We start from the raw sequence: 19830 nt of genomic DNA, 5'->3' as shown, positions 1-19830 counted from the left end.
CGAGTTAGGATTTGAAGGTCATCCGCAGCTACACAGTGAGTTCAAGGACAGCCTGAACTAAATGAGCCGCTACTTAAAAAAAAAAAATTGTTGAACAGGATGGCACAGCAGGTAATGGTGTCTGTCACGAGGTCTGATGACCCGAGTTTGGAGCCTGAACCCACGTGGTAGAGGAAATCAGCAAGCTGATCTGCTCAAGCCCACACACATACAGGCAAATGCAAAAAAAATAAATAAATGTGGGGGGAAAGGAGCAAGATTTCAAGATATCAGTCTTAACCTCACATTTTTGTAGACTCGGTGTTTAGGTAACCTTTACTCTATAAATATAACTTCATCGTTCTGTGTCTTTTCTTATACAAATAGAATTATACCTTAGCCAGGCATGGTGGAACATGCCTGAATCCCCAGCACTTGGGAGCTAGAGGGTGGAGGATCACCCAGGGCCAGCTGGTCCATGATAGTGAGTTACAGGCAAGTGAGGGATGTGTGTTGAGACTGTCACAAGACAAAACAAAAGAATAGGCCTTAGGTTTACACTGTCAATAAAATAACTCCCACATGCCAGAGGTAGCCCCGGCCTTGCTTCCCACTGGGCATGTGTGTTTTCCACGGAAAGACCAACAAATGATGCTGCACTCTGGAGAGGGGCTTTGCAGTCGGGTCTGGTTCAGTGAGTGTGTCCAGGGATGAGCCAGCTCAGGGCTTCTTAGGCCCGGAAGAGAGAGTCAGGGCAGTTATAAGAGTGCAGAATATAGAACCAAGGTGCTGAGCAAGTGAGAAACGGCAGCCAAGAGTGGGCAAGGACGGGGCTCCTTCGGCAATGCAGGATTTGGGCAGGAGGAGAGAGGAGATGTGGGGAGAGGGTCTGAAGAAGTCCTCCTGCCCCTGACTTGTGTGGGGTGCATGTAAGCACATGCCCACACAAGTCCATGGTGTGACTGGCCAAGGTAGGGTAGAGAGGAAGATGAACCACTTGGTGTCCCCCAGCTGTGTCAGCTTCCTCGGGAACATTATTCAACCATAAAGTAGAACAACAGAAATTTATTCTCACACCCCTGATAGCCACAGTCCAAAACCAAAATGTCAACAGACCTGTGCTCCCTCTTTAGGCTCTAGAGATGCTTTCTGTTTGGCTCTCCCAGCTTCTTTAGACATTTCTCGGCTTACTTAGCTTGTGCTGTGTCACACCAGCCTCTTCTGGGCATCCAGAAAGCTTTCTTCTCTTCTGTACCGCCCTCTGTGTAGCTCTTTGAAGGACACTCGTCACTGGATTCAGGACCTACCTGGATAATTAGATTAGCTGCTCTTCCCACTGTTGTGACAAATACCTAAAGCAACTTAAAGAAGGAAGTGTTTCTTCTCGTTCACAGCTCCTCGTGGCGGGGAAGCCATGGAAGCAGGAGGTTGAAGCCGCTCGTCACACGGCATCCGCAGCTGGGAAGCAAAGAGAGATGGACGCTGGTCCTCAGCCCACTTTCGCCGGATTTTTTCAGTCTGAGACTCCAGCCCATGGAATGGGACTGTCTGTAGTTAGAATGGATCCTCTCATCTCACCCCAGTGCGGAAACCCTTCACAGCCATGCTCAAGACTTAGCTCCTGGATCCTGATAGGTTGACAGCTGACTGCACTGATGGAGGCTAACTCCAGGTCACTGATGCTTTGTCACATCTGTGGACAGTTTTCTCGGATTCTGCAATATTCCGAGATTTGCAGACCAACCTGTTGGTAAGTGTGAAAATTTAATATATTAGTTTGGCTGGATCACCGTATCTAGGTTTTTGTCATTGTTTAGGGGGACTCTAGGAACCGAACCCAGGGCTGCAAACTTTCTAGGTATGTATTCTATGGGGTAAACCATAACTCACGCATTTGCTCAAACTTATTCTAGGTGGTTTCCTAGGGTGTTGTGGGATGAGATTTATAATTAAAGGGATGGGCTTGAGAACAGCAGATTCCTCCACAGCATGGGCACATTTCATCCAGTCTGTCCAGGCCTGAATACAAGAAAAGGCTGATCTCCCTCACTGTAGCTGAAAGGAGTCTGTCAGTCCACTGCATATTGGTCTGCAATATGGACATTTCCTGGATTTCTGGCCCAGCTGCCTTTGAATTTGAACCACAAGTCTTTCCTGAGTCCAAATAGCCTGCTACCTTCGGCCATCAGGTGTTAGACACAACAAACTACTATGCTCAATTCCTTGAGATAAATCTCTTTACAAGTGTGTACGATCGTTTTTGCGTCTCTGGTGAGCCCTGACAATACAGGCTGTCGCAATCTCTGGGGGCCTCTTTTCCCCAGAACTTTCATTCTTTGGATTGTCTATCAGAGCGGAAGCTTCCGTGGGAAGAGTCCTTTATCAAATCCCTCACCGTGGCTCATCAGATAGACTCACCACTGACATCACTGAAGTCCCAGAAGTCCGGGAGCAGAACAGCATTCTGTATGCTGACTGGTCCTTTCCCCTTGTCCAAAGACTGGGAAAGAAAGAAATAAGGCTTCTGGGTAGTCACCCACAGCCCGCTTGAATTCTTCCTCTACCGGTTACTCCTGAATGATCTTGGGTAATTTATCGTTTCGAAGGTCCATCATATTCCCGAACCAATGGCTGTAAAGAACCGAGCCAGCTGGAGTGGCTGCCTGTGCAGAGCGCACCTTGAGCTTAATGTTTGAGCTTCCTTCCTTCCCACTGGGTCTCCATGTCTGCCTGTACTAAACTCTGTTTGCGGTATTTTTATTTTGCATCGATCTTCAAATCAATTCTTCTATTTCTATATTATTTTTCAGTTCCTTTCCACTGTGGGTTTTAGGAATTGAGCTCAGGCTGCCAGGCTTGTGTGACAAGTGCTTTTACCACAGAGTCCTCTTGTGACCCTAGCATGCCTTTTATGTTAGGTAACTTAGCTAACATAAGTTCTGTTTGCTTTACATTTGTTTTATTTTGTTTTGTTTTGTTTTGTTTTGGAGTCAGGTTGTCTCTGTGTAGCCCAGAACTTGCTGTATAGCCTGGACTGGCATTGAATTCACGATTCTCCTGTCTCACAAAAACTAGGATTATAGGTGTGCACTACCATGCCCAGCTTGTTGTAAACCCCTTAGTGCCCAGGCTGGTCCCTAAGACCCTGTATTCCAACAGGTGGGAAGACAGACAGCTGAGTACGTTCTCTGAAGTGACCGAGGAGTCACGCGAGATCTCAGCTTTGGACCGGAATCCTGCCTCTGCTCTTCATTTGCTCCGTGTGGAGGGGAGCCGAGAAGTGAGAGAGGCTAAGCCGAGTGGGGCCTAGGTGATATAACTAATATTAAAATCAACCAGCTGTTCCTGCTCCTTCATCTAATTCTTCCTGAAAGAAAAATGACTGAAAATGAAATGGATTTGAGCCCCCTGTACACCTAACCGTGTGTGTGTGTGTGTGTGTGTGTGTGTGTGTGTGTGTGTGTGTGTGTGTGTGTGCGCGCTATCCCTTCTGGTTCCTTTTCCATGCAACTCACTGTCCGTTGATTTATTCCTGGCTACCTTCCCCTCTTTTTGTCAAACACATGACCAGCTAAGCTCCACATCACCTCTGCTCCCTGTCCGCAGACACACGTGACTGGCTGAGCTCCACGTCACCTCTCCACTGCCTGTCCGCAGACACACGTGACTGGCTGAGCTCCACCATCGCATTTGGCTTCCTATCCGCAGACACACGTGCCCGGCTGGCTGCCTGAAGCTCCTGCTGCCATGAGTTCTTAACCATAATGAACTGCATCCTCTTGAACTGTGAACCAAAACTAAGTGGCTTTAGTCTGCTGTTCCTGCAGGGACAGGAAGTCACTGCTACATCACCACTGGGCTGAGCTTTGATGGCCCTGCAGCTTTGCCAGACCCTGTAACCCCAGAGCCTCGCACTCTGCTTTAACTGGCTCAGTGGCTCCCAATTCAGTGTGATTTCCCAAGGCTCCTTCTGGCTGGGATGCGCCTCTGGCAATTCCTTTCATTGTCGTTCAAGGGTTCAAGGCTTTCCTTTCTCTCAGGGCCTTTCTTCTGTGTGCAAGGGCACAAAGTCCACCAACGTGAATCAGTTCTCTCTTTTACCCTGTCCTTCCCCTGTGGGAGCCGTTTCTTTCCCTCCCTTCACAGTGCCCACGCAGTGAACAGGCTTTCCGCAGGCTCTGCACTTGGCAGCCACTCAATTCTTAATTTTTTCAGACTGCATCCAACCCCCCACCTCCCTGATACTACTATCCACAGAAGTAGTAGTGGCCTCTCATGAGGGGATTTGGTCTACCTCTGCAGCCAGTTCCCCTCTGCGCCTGCTAAGCTGTGGCCCCAGATAGTTTCAGACTGCCTCTCCAAGGCTATTCCTGACTTATCTTCTCTCCCTGCCCCTGTAAAGTCATGGGGCCATATCTCTGGCCTACTTCCCTATCTCCTTACACTCATCACATCTCAGAGCAGCTCGTGTGTCATCCTGTGTCTCGCAGTGTGACATACCCTCTGACTTCTAGTTAGAGAGACAATGGCGGGATTCATCTTTCTCTCTGAGTCCGAAGCTCAAAATACGAATGTGGAAAGCCTCATAATGAGGCTTCTGGGAAAGCCAGTGGGAGCGATTTAGGTTTTTGGAGGAAGTCTGATCATGGGGCCAGTGGCTCAGAAGAACAGAGAGATGTGGGGAGGAAGGCATTTCAGAACCGCCACATGGCTTTCTGTTGACCCAAGTGCGGCCAGCTTGTCAGGGGTCCATGCAGTCAGAGGCCCCTGGAGTTGAGAGCATTGTTAAGCTTTGTAGTTCTCTAGACAGACACCCCGCCGGGAGAGAGGGCTTAAGTCTCTTTCTCTGAGCCACGCTCCTGTTTCTAAGAGGATTCTTTATGTTGAGGGTGGAGCTGCCTTCTGGCCCTGGAGCTCACTGGCGCAGGTCTTGAGGTGGTGGAGGTGCTAAGGAGGAGGTTCTGATGTGAACTCTTGTTCTCCTGTTCAGGAAGGTAGACAGTGGGGGTGGGGTGGGGGCGGGGAGATCTGCTCTGAAGTAAGTGAGGGCTCCAGAAACAGGATCTCTGGAGGAAGCAATTAAGAGCACCACCCGTCCTTGACACTGGTTTTTCTTGTTTATGACACTAATCCTGCTGACTGTCCTTTCGCTCACCTGATCCTTGGGTTTTATTTTCTGTGCCCAGCACACCTTTGAGCTGCTGGCACACACTCACTTTCTACTCACATGAGCCTCTGTGCCTCCCTACCTGTCCAGTTGCCAAATTAGGGCAAAATCTGATTCAAAGATTTCCCAGAGAAGCTAAGCTCAGTGGGTAACCCACACCTGTATCCCGGTGTTTGGAATAAATAAATAAAACACCCCGCCCTATGTGTTCTTAATCATGTGTCTATATGTCATTGTACATGTATGTGTACATGAGGGTAGGTGCCCCAGAGGCCAGAAGAGGATGTCAGATCCCCTGGAGCTGGAGTTACAGATGGTTGTGAGTCACCCAGTGTGGGTACTAGGAACTGAACTTGGGTCCTCTGTTAGAGCAATAAGTACTCCTAACCACTGAATAATCTCTCAAGTACAGTAGAAGGTTAACAACAATCTTTAATAATAGTTATAACAGGGGCTGGGGAGATGGCTTAGAGGTTAAGGACACTGCCTGTTCCTCCAGAGAACCCGGGTTCAATTCCCAGCACCCACATGGCAGTTTACAACTGTCTGTAACCCCAGTTCCAGGGGATCTGATACCTTCACACCAATTCACATAAAGTTTAAAAAAAAATAAAAAATTTAAAAAAATAGTCATAACAGTGTTTTGTAATAAGTTATTTTGGTTCATATCTGTAATCCTAGCATTTGGGGAGGTTAGGCAAAAGAATTGTGTGAATTTGAGACCAACATGGGTTACACAGATCTGTCTCAGAACCAAAACGAAACAATTATTTAAACATTTACACCCAATAGCATTGAGCCTAGAAAAGACAAATTCCATGAGGGATCCCTTGGGTACTAAGCCATGTATTGTAAGTAAGGAAAAGTGGGATAGATTTAGGAATTAATGGAGACTGAAAAGTATAAACATCACTAGGAAGACTGGATTTGATGGTAGAGAGGCTGGGTCTATGGATGGCGAAGAGGCGGAGTCTGCTGATGGTGGAGGCTGGGTCTATGGATGGCGAAGAGGCGGAGTCTGCTGATGGTGGAGGCTGGGTCTGCTGATGGTGGAGAGGCGGAGTCTGCTGATGGTGGAGGCTGGGTCTGCTGATGGTGGAGAGGCGGAGTCTGCTGATGGTGGAGGCTGGGTCTGCTGATGGTGGAGAGGCGGAGTCTGCTGATGGTGGAGGCTGGGTCTGCTGATGGTGGAGAGGCGGAGTCTGCTGATGGTGGGAAGGCCGGGTCTATGAATGGCGAAGAGGCGGAGTCTGCTGATGGTGGAACCTGGGTCTACTGCTGACATTCCTTGCCCATTTTTCCGCCTACCAAGTTGTTTAAGAAGGATGCCTTTCGAAGCAAGTCATCGCTCAGCTGTTATGGGGCATAGCTTATACATTCAGCTTGGTCACAGGTCTATGGAGTGAATACATGGGATTCGGGGCCGTCTGTGGTTTCTGGCCCCCACCAAGAGTCTAGGAGCGCGTCTTCTACAGATCCAGGGAACTCTTCATATCTGTTGCCCCTTTCCATGGCTTGGACAGTTCGTTTCTCCTGGTAATGAAACACTTCTTGTGGGGCCATGAAGCCAGTATGGTGCTCGCTGGATCCAGAAACACTGGGTCAGGGCTAATTTGCTTATTACTCCCAGTCACGGACGATAGGGATTCCTCTCCTCTCTCATTAGCAAGCCATGGGGATTAAGGAAGGTTTTTAAGGCAGTCATTTGGGCATGAGCTATTTCATTCCTGTGTGAGGCAACCTGGGGGCTGGCTGTCCATGATGTAAAAAGCCTTCCACCAGAAACTGCCCCTATTGGCCTTACTGACTTCTCTCTCCCTGCAAACTCTCTACCTTTCGCCCCTGCAAGCCCTCAACGCAAACCAAAACAAGAAAGTCTCTGTAACCTTCAATCTGCAAGCCACGAGGTTTTATAATCACGCTCTGCCTGAGGGCTGTCTCTCTTCTCTTGCAGTTTACAATTCATCTACGGTCAGGAAGTGTCCTCATTTCTTATGTCTTTCATTAAGATGTATTTCTGTGGAAGCAAGGACCGGTTTACTCTCCCACCAACTGACGTGGCTGTTAAAGACATTTATTAAATCAGGTGTGATGGCACAAACCTGTAAACCCAGCACTTGGGAAGTAGAGGCAAGAGGATCAGAAATTCAAGGTCGGGGCTGGAAGAGCTAGCTCAGTAGTTAAGAGCGTGTATTGTTCTTGTAGAGGGCCTGAGTTCAATTCCCACCACCCACATCAGGCAGCTCCCAGCCGCCTGTGTGACCCCAGCTCTGGGGGAATCCAGCGCCTACCTCTGAGCTCTGTAGACACCTTCATTCACAAGCACAAACTCACACATAGACAGACATAGATACACAATTTTAAAAAAGAAAAAAAAAGAAATTTAAGGTCATCTTTGGCTACATAGTGAGTTTGAAGTCAGCTTGGGATACATAAGACTCTAGGTTGAGGGGTGGGGTGAGAGCACTGGGCATGGAGTTTAGTTGGTAGAGAGCCTACCCAGTATGCATAAAACCCTGGTTTTATCCTCAGCACCCTATACTGTGGGCCCAGTGGCACACCAATCCCACGTAGCACCTGGGAAGTGGAGGCAAGAGGATCAGGATCGCATGGACAACCTGGCTGCACAGAGCATAATCTCCCCCTCCCCCCCAAAAATTGATCTGACAGTTTCAGTGTAGAGTTCCTTCTTTCTGTCTTCCTTTAGAATAATGCCAGCTCACCAGAGAGAGCCCAGGCTCTCCTTGCTGTTGTCTGCCTTCTGCCAGGCCTAATGCAAAGCAATATGGACTCTAACCAAAGCTGGTCTTTCTTTCTTTCTTTCTTTCTTTCTTTCTTTCTTTCTTTCTTTCTTTTTCCTTTTTAGTTTTTCAAGACAGAGTTTCTCTGTGTGACAGCTCTGGCTGTCCTGGAACTTGCTTTGTAGACCAGGCTGGCCTCGAACTCACAGAGATCCACCTGCCTCTGCCTCCCAAGTGCTGGGATCACAGGCGTGCGCCACCACCACCCCACTCCAATGCTAGTCTTTCACTTCGCCTTCAGGACTTAACTCTAATGCCATTTCTTCCACGAAGCTTTCCCAATCCCCGTCCTCAGAAGCTACCCATGGGCTGGCAAGGTGGCACACTGATTTAAGGTGCTTGTTGCTGAGCCCGATGATATAAGTTCAATTCCCAGATCCCACGTAGAGGAAGGAGAAAAGAAACTCCTATCAGCCTACAGGAACTCCATAGCTTATACGCAGACACACAGACAAACAAACAAATAAATGTCCTAAGAAACCACCACTTTCCTTGCCCTCTGAACACCGACGGGCTCCAGTGGGTTGGCACTGGGTGTGGGCTGTATGAATTCACTGATTGACTTTGTGACCATCGCCAAGTCACTGTGGGAGATCAGGATATGTCAGCCCCAAATACACCTGTTTGGCACAAAGGCTACTTTGAGGTGATTGTTTTTAAAACACATACACACACACACACACACAAGAGGTGTTCTGCAATCGAGGCAGTAAGGGACGTTTAGTCTACAGGAGAGGTCTCTGCTTGCAAGGTGTCCTCCTTTCTGTACCACGAAGAGGAAGACAACTCCAAAGTTCTGGAAAGTGGGCAGCAGCAGGTCCTCCTGGCCACCTCCCTCTACCAGCCTGTCCCATGACCTTCCTCTCCATTTTTTGGAAGATGATATTTCAACCATGATCTAAAGTGACCCCTTTAAGATTTACCCATCTTGGTTCTGTCTCTCTGGTTGACTGTCTCTTGTTATTAGGGACCCCTTGTGACTCAGAACAACACAGGGTAGAGAGAAAATTCTTTCTCTTCCCCTATGTTACTAAATCATCCGTGCCTGATTTTCTAATATCAAGTTGGGGTACTGCTCACACCGTAGAGTATGTGTAATGTTTAAAAAGCTGATACACGCAAAGCCAGAGACGTTGCAGAAACACAGCAAGCGCTAAGAAGCACATGCGCGGCCCTCTGTCTGGGCTCCTTTAACTCTGCGCTAGCGTCCCGTCCCACAGCGCTCGCGTGCTCAGTGCGTTCTGCCTGTGTACATTTCATTTACTGTTTATGTTCGGTCCTAAACCAGACTTGGTGGCTCATAGCTGTAATCCCAGCACTTAGCCGACTGAAGCAGGAGGGTTGCTGTACATCAGAGGCCAGCTGAGGCTACAGAGTGAGACACTGTCTCAAAAAGAGAGCAAAACAAACAAAAAAAAGTCAGGCATTTCGTTCATGGTAAATGAAATCTTTTAAAGTCACCAACTCTATGACTCTTGCACCCCCAGGCATCTGTTTGGTCTGTGGTGTGACATTTGGCTAGCACCGACCTTGGGCTAAAGTTCCAGGATCTTTACTACATAGGTCATCTTGGGTGTGTTTGTCTTCTGGGTAGAGGTCAAAGTCACCCAGTGAGCCCTTTTGCCCAGTCTCCATGAATTCGCAAAGATGGTACTGCGTCCTCGGCAGTTACCGCCTGCAGGTGGCGTGACCTTGAACAAACTGGTTTCATAGTCGTGAGCTGTCCCCTCGTTTTTTTTCACTTGTGCTGAATTGGCTATGTGGCTTCTCACAGCTGTTTTGCATCCTTTGTGTTCAGCTGTCTGGGTTTCCAGGATAGAGCTTGCCTGGAAACTACGTGGGAGGTTTAGAGGGAAGGGCAAGGTGCGACTGGGCATGCACCAGTGTGATGGGACCGTGTGGACTTAGCCACAGAAGCGAGTTTATTACCTACCACCCGTTCCAGGGGTCCTGATGGAGATCTGCCCTCTCAGTCCTGCAGGCAGCAGGGGACTCCGAAGTGCCTACCACACGTCGTGTTTCTGAACGTTAGCCCCAGTTTGGTCGCTTTCTGACCATTTCTCAGAGTCTTTTCAGAGCATCGCCCATCCGCTGAATGATACGATGCTTCACAGAATCGTGCTGTGTGGCAATCCTGCTTCGATCAATTCTCTTTTCCAACAGCATGGCTCATGGTCCTGTGTCAACTTCTGGGAATTTGCATAATATTTCAAACCTTTTCATCACGTAGGTCGCCGTGCTTTGATGTTACTATCATAACTGCTTTGCTCTTGTACGTTCTGATGGTTCCACCAGCCAGCTGTCCCCTGCCGCGCTCTCCTCAGGGGTCCCTGTTCCCTAAGACATGACTCAAAAGTGAACTGTCCCCCACAGGCTCATGTGTGTGAACATTCGGTCCTTAGCTGATGGGAAAAGGTGGAGTCTTTAGGAAGTGGAGGCTCAGCTGGAGGACCGGGTCCTGGGGAGAGAGCTGGAGAGGAGGGGGTGGGAGAGAGAGGGGGAAGGGAGGCGGGGCTTTAGGGTTTTTAGCTCAGTATTTTTACTGTCCGTTCTCAGCTTCCTTCCTGTTCCAGCTAGATATGAGTGAGCAAGCCACTTCGTGTCCTGTCACCGCCATCTCCAACAGCGATCTTATGTAAAAGCTGTGTTTTCTACATTTTCAAAATCCAGACGTCATTAAGTTTAGTGAGGAAGGTGGGCCTTGAAGGCTGAGCTGTGGCAGGAACTTGACCTCCCAGTGTGAAAAGCCAAGCTGTGGATCCATAGAAAACACCAGGAGACTGTGCCTAGAGAGCCACCTCCACAGAGGTTGAGGAGATGCATTTCTGAATAAGCTTTAAGTCCTCCCAAACGCCACTGTGACATCCCCTGTCACAGCGCTGGCACCAGGCTAGAGCCCCTAGAGAGAGACGAACAGGGAGGTCCTGAGTACTGTGCTGGCCACCTATGGGTCTCACAGTGCTTGAGAGTCCACAGGCCAAGGTGCCCCTGTGTTTAGATGAACTCTGCCTAGGGTTGAGTAAAGAACCCAGGGTCTGAGGCCAGCTGCTCACTGGGGGGCTGGGTCATAGCTGTGTCCAGGTTCTCTCAGCAAAGCCCTCGGTCTGAAAACTCTGAGTTCTGAGGAAACAGTGCTAGACTGGAGGCGGTGGGGGTACAAGTCCGGAGAGAGCCTGCCAGCCAGTAAATTATGTTCTCTAGACCAAGGAGTGCGGCAGAAAGAGGCTTGCCAGGGAGGCTCACTGTCAGTGGTCCCCAGAGCTGAGTCTCCAAACTGGCAAGGAAACCATCACACCCTGATTTTTATCAAGTGTAGCTTTTCCTTCCGTTAAGAATGTGAGCAGCTGGGGCGGGCGAGATGACTTAGTTGGTAAAGTGTGCGTCACAAGTGTGGGAAACAGGGTTTGGAACCCCAACTCATGTAAAAGCTGGGTGGGAGTAACAGCCCACCTTTAATTCCGTCGTTCAAAGGGTAGAAATGGGTGCCTCGTGCGCTCTAGCTTCATCTGACTCAGTGAATAAGGGGAGGAGTATTTAAGGAGGACTCCTGATGTCTGCCTCAGGCCTTTACAACACACACACACACACACATACACATATGCACTTACACGAACACACATGCACACACACACACACACACACACACACACCCCACAGACGTGTGTTAAAGGATAAAAGGCTGTGGGGCAGCAGGTGTCCAACGCGTGGGAGATAGAGGTCAAAAGAGCAGGACCAAGGTCATCCTCACCCACACAGCAACCCTAGCCTACATCAGGTAAAACACGTGTCTCAAAACAAACAACAACAACAACAAAAACAACAAACTGAGACTGGAGCTACTTGTCTGAATCCTAGTCCCCAAGGACTAGAATCTCTGTGAGCTCAAGGCCAGCTTGATCTAAAAAGCAAGTAAGTTTCAGGCCAGTGGGGAAAAAACAACCAACGAGCTACTGGGAGTGTTGGTGCATGCCTTAATCCTAGAGCTTTGGAAGCAGAGGCAGGAGGATTTCTGTGAGTTCAAGGACAGCCTGTTCCACATATTGAGTTCCAAGACAAACTGGGCCGAAAACCAAAAACAACCAACCACCCAAAGTCAAAAAAACCAAAGGAGCCAAAGCGGAATAGGCAAGAAATTTGCCTGTCAGAGGCACCTGCAACTTTGCCGCGGCTCAGGCCGTTTCACATCCCCCTCTGAGTGTCCCAGAAACCTCAAAATATCTCTGAGAATCGTTTCTCTAGAACCTGCTGCTAGACCTATGGCTAGCTCTTGTCATCGGATGTTGTAGTGAGCCACCATTTCTCCTCCAGACCATAGCTGCTTATTTCTGGGTAGCTGTGTTTCGACGTGATTGGCGCCGTCTAGAGTGCCTTGTGCTTCTTTTAAAAGCAGGGGGAGGTGTGAGTTCACAGCCCACAGAAGGTTAAGTGCGGGGAGTGGCAGCTGCCTAAGGGGAGGTTCTAAAAACAGGAGGCAGACTACATCCGTTTCCACATCCTTTTCAGAAGACACAAGCCTTTTGTTTCTCTTCTCTGTTGCCCTCGGGATCTGATCAAGAGTCAACCTGGGAAATAAGATGAAGCTGCCGTTCCTGCTGTCCCAGCCCCCAACATGCAGCATAGGGAGGGTAAGACCCTCTGAGGCCTGGACCAGGGGGCACTGGTCCCTGCGGTGTTTTCCAACCTCAGACCGGTCCATCTCCTGTGGAGAGCTGCCCTCCAAATGGTACAGATGAGTTTAGCAGGCTTTGATGAGACGGCCATACAGAGGTTTGATCAGTGTGAGTAAGCCAAGCACTCTGCTCCCACTTGAACGTCACAGGCTCCCCGTCTCTTAAGGTGTTTGGTTGGAAGCATCATCTCAGCTCCCTGGCCCCCCCTTTATCCAAGGAGTCTGGAATATTTGGTTGGAAGCTTTCCCCCAGCTCCCTGGCATTTCTATATACAAGGAGTCTGGAATGTTTGGTGGAAAAGTTTCAAGCCCACTCCCCTAGGAGTTACCCCAGTCCAGACTCCATCTCCAAGAAAGCCTACCAAATGGTGACCCCTCCCCAGGGAGAGTCAAGACCACTCCCACAGGCTATTTAAACTGCCCCCCAGAGAATGAACAGTTCTCCCCAGTTCTCCTTTCCCCTCTCCGTGTTTTCCCGGGAAAGGGGCACCCGGGAGTGCTGGCATCCATCAAACCTGGGCCTTTTTCTAATTCGGTCAGATTTGATCTGATTTGGATTATTGCATTGGCGGAGAGGCTTATTGGACCAAAACAAGACTTAACATTTCAAACAGAAGGATCAGTGGGACTGAAGAGATGGCTCAGTGGGCGTGGGTGTCAGCCGTACAAGCCGTTGGGACCTGAGTTCTGATTCAGGCACCTATGTGAAAAAATTAACTGTGGCTGCATCCTGTTGGCCTGTACCCCAGTGCTGTGTGGAGACTGGGGTATTATTGGGACTTGCTGGCCTCTGGCCTAGCCCCAGAGTCAGGGAGAAACTGTATCTCAAGGAAATAAAGCCGAGAGTGACAGAATAGAACACCAGTGTCCTCCTCTAACCTCCAGGCACAAAAGCAACCTATAAGAATCTGTATATCCACTACACATACACACACAGCAAAAAAAAAAAAGAAGCCCAATGTGTGGCGGCCCTTCCCTAGAACCCCAGGATTTAGAGACGTGAAGGAGGAATAACACTCAGGGTCACCCCAAACTACATAGCAAGTTGGAGGTTAACCTGGTCTGACGCATGTGATCCCACACTCAGCAACAAAAGGCTATTGTGGAGTCTAGCCACATGTCAGGGACACACTGACTCTTAGGACAACCTCGTGCCTTCTAGTGGGCCCTGAGTGATGGGAGGGAGGAGCCCTTGAGCCACCAGGAACGGGAGAGGTTGGGCCAGAGGCAGAGGCTTTGAGATTGACTCCTATCTGAGGTACGAAGGTAAGACTTAGCCCAAAGGCTCTCTTGCCGGGTTTCCTACACTGGATGCCTTTGCCTAGTAACCCCAAGAAGATCTGAAGGAGCAGCAGGGGCTGTAGGGAGACAACTGCAGTGTGAACAGCCCCCCACCCGGTTTCTTATTTGGCAAAGCTGATATTTACATAGGGGCAGAGTGAAGAGGAAGTGTAGATCTGTCATTTTTTTCCTCTAGAATCTAGTGTTGTAAAAGAACAAAAAGCCATTGGCCGGCAGAAGAGCAAACAACTATATCGCTGGTGGGGGAGTTAAGGATGTCACGCCTATACTCCTCACCACCTGGCAGCATCTCAGAGCAGCTCCTGAAGGCTGGTGGTCGCAGTGGCCACCATAACAGAACATTCACTGGATGGTGATAGGTGCACAGGCTTTTGTCACCCCAGTGACAGCGGGCAGGACCACCCCCACCCCAGTGATGGCTGGCAGGACCACCCCCACCCCAGTGACGGAGGGCAGGAATTGATTTCTTCACATGCCCTGCCCCCATGTGAGTTTAAATTCCCTTGTTTTTGGCCTGAGTGTGTCACACATTGGCACTGGGAGCCAAGGACAAGACTCTTCTGTGTTCAGGCTTTGCCGTAAGGGAGAGGCCCTGGAGGCTGTGGGCCTATGCAGCTAGTCAGAGGTCTGTGTGGGGATGAAGTCTTAGAAGGAGGGGAGTGGAAAGCTGGTCCCATGACAGTGTTCGTCCTATTTCTAAAATGCTATTGCATATTTTTTTGCTTATCCTAAAAATAAAGTGATTAGTGAAAAGTTCAAACTTTAAATCTGAAAGCTGACAATGGTGACATGTGCCCACAACATCCTGGTACTTGGGAAGCAGAGACAGGAGGATTGCCAAGTTTGAGGTCAGCCTAGTCTACAGTCTGCTGCCTGCAGGGTTCACAAGCAGCCCCAGCGCAGGGTCCCCCTCTGATTGTTTACCAGTGCTCTCCTTGGAAGAGGGCTTGGGAAACTTCCTGAACAGCAGTCCAGGCCCCAGCTGCCTCTGTTTTATGAGCTCACCCAAGGATGGACTATTTCAGCTCCCCAGGCAACAGCTCCATAGCACTGGGCCAGTGGCATTTCCCGCCAGCCTGCCTAGGCTTTCTATCAGCCCCTCCCACCCTCTGTGGTTGCTTAGGCAGGATGGGACTGAACTCGAATGTCAGCAGTGTTTGGTTAAAAGCATCACCTCAGCTCCCCAACACCCGTTTATACAAAGAGTCTGGAATGTTCGGTTGGGGGCTTCACCCCAGACCCCTGGCATCCATCTTCAAATGTTGGGCAGGAAAACTCCATTCCAAGCCCTGGGAGTGGCCGCAGTCCAGACTCCGCCTCCAAGGCAGCCCACCAAACAGTGACCCCCCTCCCCAGGGAAGGTCAAGACCATTCCCCATTCCCCATTCCCACAGGCTACTTTTTTAATATTTATTTAGTTATTATGTATGCAATATTCTTTCTGCATGTATGCCTGCAGGCCAGAAGAGGGCACCAGACCTCATTACAGATGGTTGTGAGCCACCATGTGGTTGCTGGGAATTGAACTCAGGACCTTTGGAAGAGCAGGCAATGCTCTTAACCGCTGAGCCATCTCTCCAGTCCTCCCACAGGCTATTTAAACTGCCCTCCTCCACAGGGGATCGAACTCGTGGTCTCCCAGTTTTCCTGTGGTATTTTGGTTCTCTGTGTTTTGGGGTGGTGGTGGTCATGGTGGTGGTGGCGGGAGACACCTGGGAGTGTTGCCATCCCTTAAACCTGGGTGTCTTCTAATTCGGTCTGATCTGGTTTGATCAGATCAAACCATTATTGCATGGTGGAGAGGTTTATCAGCTAAGGAAAAATACGTAACAAGCAAGGTCTGGTTTCATAAGCCTTAGCACATTCTGCAAACGTGATCCAGTCCCTTCCTCAGGGTGCAGGGGAGCTGCACATCCATGAGACATTCTCAGGCTTGAGGTCTCCGCTGACATGGAGGACTCATACATGCAAGTCCAGCTACATACAATACTTGACACACATACTTGAGCTTCTTACTTCAGTTGCAGATTCTTCAGAAAACAGCTGTCACCTTGGCCTCTCTGAATCTTCCAGCTAGCCCCTGAACATGTTCCTAGCCCCAGTTATCCAGCTGGGAGTAGCTGCCTCAGGGCTGTGAGAACTTCACATTTACTTAATGATTTGGGCGAAAGGGATAAGGCAGCGATTGTTAATCAAAGAGTTCAAAAGGACAAATCAGGAGCCAACAAGCTGGAGAGCTAGTTTAGGTCTTTGGTGCCAGATCCACCCCCTCCCCCAGGCCACACCCTGTTGATTCTCTGTTTCTGCTTGGCTTCCTTCCTGTCTTGCTCTCTACAAGGATGAAGTCGGTAAAGAGTTAAAGGTGAAAAAAAAAAAAGGAGGGTTTTTCATTCACGGAAGAGAACAGTTCAAACTGGAAAACAGAAGGTCGCCATGTGGGAAGGGCCACAGGAGTGGGAGAGTAGAAGCTCTGGGCTCTTGGGAGTCCCAACAGTCAAAGAACTGGACAGCGCTATAGTTCGAAGCGCTCAGGAGACCTGGGGATGCAACCGAGAGAATAGTCCTTGAAGAACAAGTCCGGCGAGCAGGAGTGGGTCCCCTATCTGCAGCTGGAATGACAGATCTCAGGCCGGTCTGTTTCTAGTGGGTCTTTCCATTTTCCTTGTCTAATGAGAGGGCCATCAAGGTCTGAAAATCAGAGAATCCCCGCTCTCCCCATCTGGCTAAAGTCTGAGCCTGTCCACGAGCCAGAGTAACCAATGTGCTTGCACTGTCCATGGGTTCATAAAAGTTCTAAGGTCTCTGGTTGGTTAGATCTGTGTATGCAAACAAAAGGGAAGAAGAATACGGACCAATCAGGAAAGAACTTGTCAGCCTCTAGAAAAGCGAAAGTCATTTATAATTGGGGTGGATTCTCAAACAGAACAATAGCTTTATGTCCCTTGGTGATGTGGCAGTTACAGGGATGTGGGCATTTGGCTGTCGAGCCTAGGGGTGGATATAAAGCAACAGTGTGCATCCGGGATTTTTGCACCTGTTCCTGACCAGTCAGAGACTTTCTTGCTTCCTTCTAGAGGCTATCCTACTGTGGCCACTGGCTGTGATTGCTTTTGGAGATTCCTCCTACTCCATCTCACACCTTGAGACAGCCGATTCTCCAACCAGGTCCTAGCCTGGCCCTTACTTCAACAATGGCGTGGCTGGCAGTGAAAGGGAAACGGGAAGGGGAACCTTTTGATTGCTGCATAGGAAGAGTTTAAACAGGAGCCTGAGGTCTCAAGCAGGAGAGTGGATACAGAGTATCAACCAATAGAGAGAGGTTGGTAGTGTTCTCAGCTGGCTTCAAGATGCCCAGCCAAGGACAGCTCCTAAGAGCCAGTGTGCAGGTCTGCAGAGAGTAGAGTATGAGTTTCCCATCTCTGCAGGTCCCAAAGACTGGGCAATCCGTCCATTCTTGCAGTGGACACTATAGATCTTGGCTTTTTCATGGGACCTTTCTCTGGAAAGTCTTCAACATCTATTTATTTGTTTGTTTTTAATTTTTATATGTTATATGCGTAGCTGTTTTTGACCACATACATGCCTCGTGCCCTTGGAGGCCAGAAGAGGTTGTTGGAACCCCTAGGTTTAGAGTTACAGATTGTTGTGAGCTGCCATGAGGGTGCTGGAAGCTGAACCCAGGTCCTATGTAGAGCTGCTGATGGCCTTAACTGCTGAGCCATCTCTCACGCCCGTCCAGTAAGTCTTGCGTCTTCTTCCTTCCCAGAGTACCTAAACAGCCTCGCCCCCACCTTTAGCTACCTGAACTGTGAAAAGCCTTTGAGCAACCTGTTATACAGAGCCAGATGAGCCCTGATTGGCTGTATGTATACACAGAGGTGCAGACTGGAACCAATCAGGAAACAGCTTTCAAACCTGGAAGGGAGAGGTCTCATTTGAGGCAGATGCTCTGTTACCCTTCCTGCCACAGGTCGAAGAGAAGTGGGCAATGAGCCATGGGAGGGTCTCACAAGACAGGCCACCCTTTCCGTCTGCTGCAGTGGTGATCTGGTCACTTTGGCACTCTGGGCTGCCATGATCTCCATCTGGAGCAGTCCTGTTGTCACTGCTCGTTCCAGTAGGATCTTCATTGGGCATCTGACCTCTGACAGTGGTTGCCAGCTGCCACGCAAGTCTGTCCCTGGATGCAGTTGCCTGTAGGGTCTATCTGTCTGCTTTTTTTTCATTTCTGGCTGCCACTTTGATGATAGATGATCCCCTCCTACCCGTACGGATGTCACTCCATTCTCCAGTGCTCTTGGGATGCTTTGATAGGCATCTTGAAATGTGTTGCCTGTGGCAGCCAGCCTCCAAGATGTGCCCCCCACCATGATCCTGGTCTTCTAGTGTCCACACTCTGAGTTATTCCAGGATTTGCCTGTGTGAACAACAAAATTTGCCAAAAAGGCTGTGCCTTTGTCTTTCCACTGCTGTAGCAAATAGCAGAAACTGGGTAGCTGATAAAGAGTGGGGGTTACTTAGCTCACAGTGCTGAAGGCATGGCACCGGCCTGGAACAGACTCTGGTGAGGACCCTTCACTACATCATAACACGGCAGAACGTAGTACATCAAGCATGCCACCTTGGGTCTTTCTTCTTTTCATAAAACTATTAATGCCATTGTGGGGGCCTACTCTCATGACCTTTTCTAAACCCAATGGTTATGCCCAGTCTGTTTGGACCCCAAAAGACCACCAGGGAGACCTGTAGAAGGAGCAGCTGGCTAGCTTTACCTGAAATAATTACACAGAAACTGTATTCATTTAAACACTGCCTGGACCATTATCTACAGCCTCTTATGGACTAATTCTCACATCTTGATTAACCCATTTCTAATAATCTGTGTAGCACCACGAGGTGATGGCTTACCAGGAAAGATTCAGCATGTCTGATCTGGCGGCTGGTTCCATGGCGTTTGCTTCACTTCCCTTCTTCCCAGCATTCTGTTCTGTCTACTCCACCCACCTATGTTCTGACCTATCAGGCCAAGCAGTTTCTTTATTAATTAACCAATGAAAGCAACACATAGAAAGAAGATCCACCTACATCAGAGACCGACTCACCAAAATGCAAAAGCCAGCAGAGACCTTGTCAGCACCGCAGCAGCAAGAGGAGGTAGATACCCTGCCCTTCTAGAAGGCATTATTTAAAGGCAAAACTTAGAAAAGTTACATTAGCAGAGTGTGGGGTGACGGGTTCAATCCTGATTGGCTCTTGTCCAGGGACTTTTCAGAAATTTTGTTTTCAAACCTCCTCTGTTGCTTATCAAGTTTTCTTATCGGCTGACCTTCGGGTGGGAACATTCTGCTGTTATCTGTACTTTCCAGATGGCTACCCTGTTACTCTTGCCCCTAGTCATTTCTGAGGACTGAATGTTTTACAGGAAATAGCTTACAGAAGACAGAAGATGGAGGCAGAGAACAAAACGGAGGAACTTTGGTTCTTCACTAGTTTCCTCCCTGTCTTAGTCAGGGTTTCTCTTGCTGTGAAGAGACATCATGACCATGGCAACTCCTACAAAGGTAAACGTCTAATTGAGGTGGCAGCTTATAGTTCAGAGGTTCAGTCCATTATCATCATGGTGGGACAGGGCAGAGTGCAGGCAGACATGGTGCTGGAGCTGAGAGTGCTACATCTTGCAGGCAACAGGAAGTGGTCTGAGACATTGGGCATGGCTTGAGCATAGAAAACTTCAAAGCCCACCTCCACAATGACACACTTCCTCCAAGACTACACCTACTCCAACAAAGCCACATCTCCTAATAGTGCCACTTCCTTTGGGGGTCATTTTCTTTCAAACCACCTCACTCCCTAAGGCCCCATCTGTAAATGCCATTAGCAGCATGTGACTTTGCAGAGTAAATTTTCAGTAC

At 49.2% G+C, this 19830-nt stretch overlaps 1 long non-coding RNA gene across 1 annotated transcript; it reads right to left on the bottom strand.

The window, feature by feature from the left end:
• Positions 1–16796: 16796 nt before the first annotated feature.
• LOC125391258 (uncharacterized) lies at positions 16797–19170 on the bottom strand. The gene is made up of 3 exons (XR_007229042.3): positions 19021–19170; positions 18827–18934; positions 16797–18335 (listed from the first exon to the last, which is right to left on the bottom strand). It is a non-coding gene; the product is annotated as an uncharacterized LOC125391258 (long non-coding RNA).
• Positions 19171–19830: the final 660 nt, after the last annotated feature.

This window comes from Myodes glareolus, chromosome 16, assembly GCF_982192425.1.
Source record: "Myodes glareolus chromosome 16, mMyoGla1.1, whole genome shotgun sequence".
Classification (NCBI taxonomy): Eukaryota; Metazoa; Chordata; class Mammalia; order Rodentia; family Cricetidae; genus Myodes; species Myodes glareolus.
This window is presented reverse-complemented; position numbering and strand designations above follow the sequence as displayed.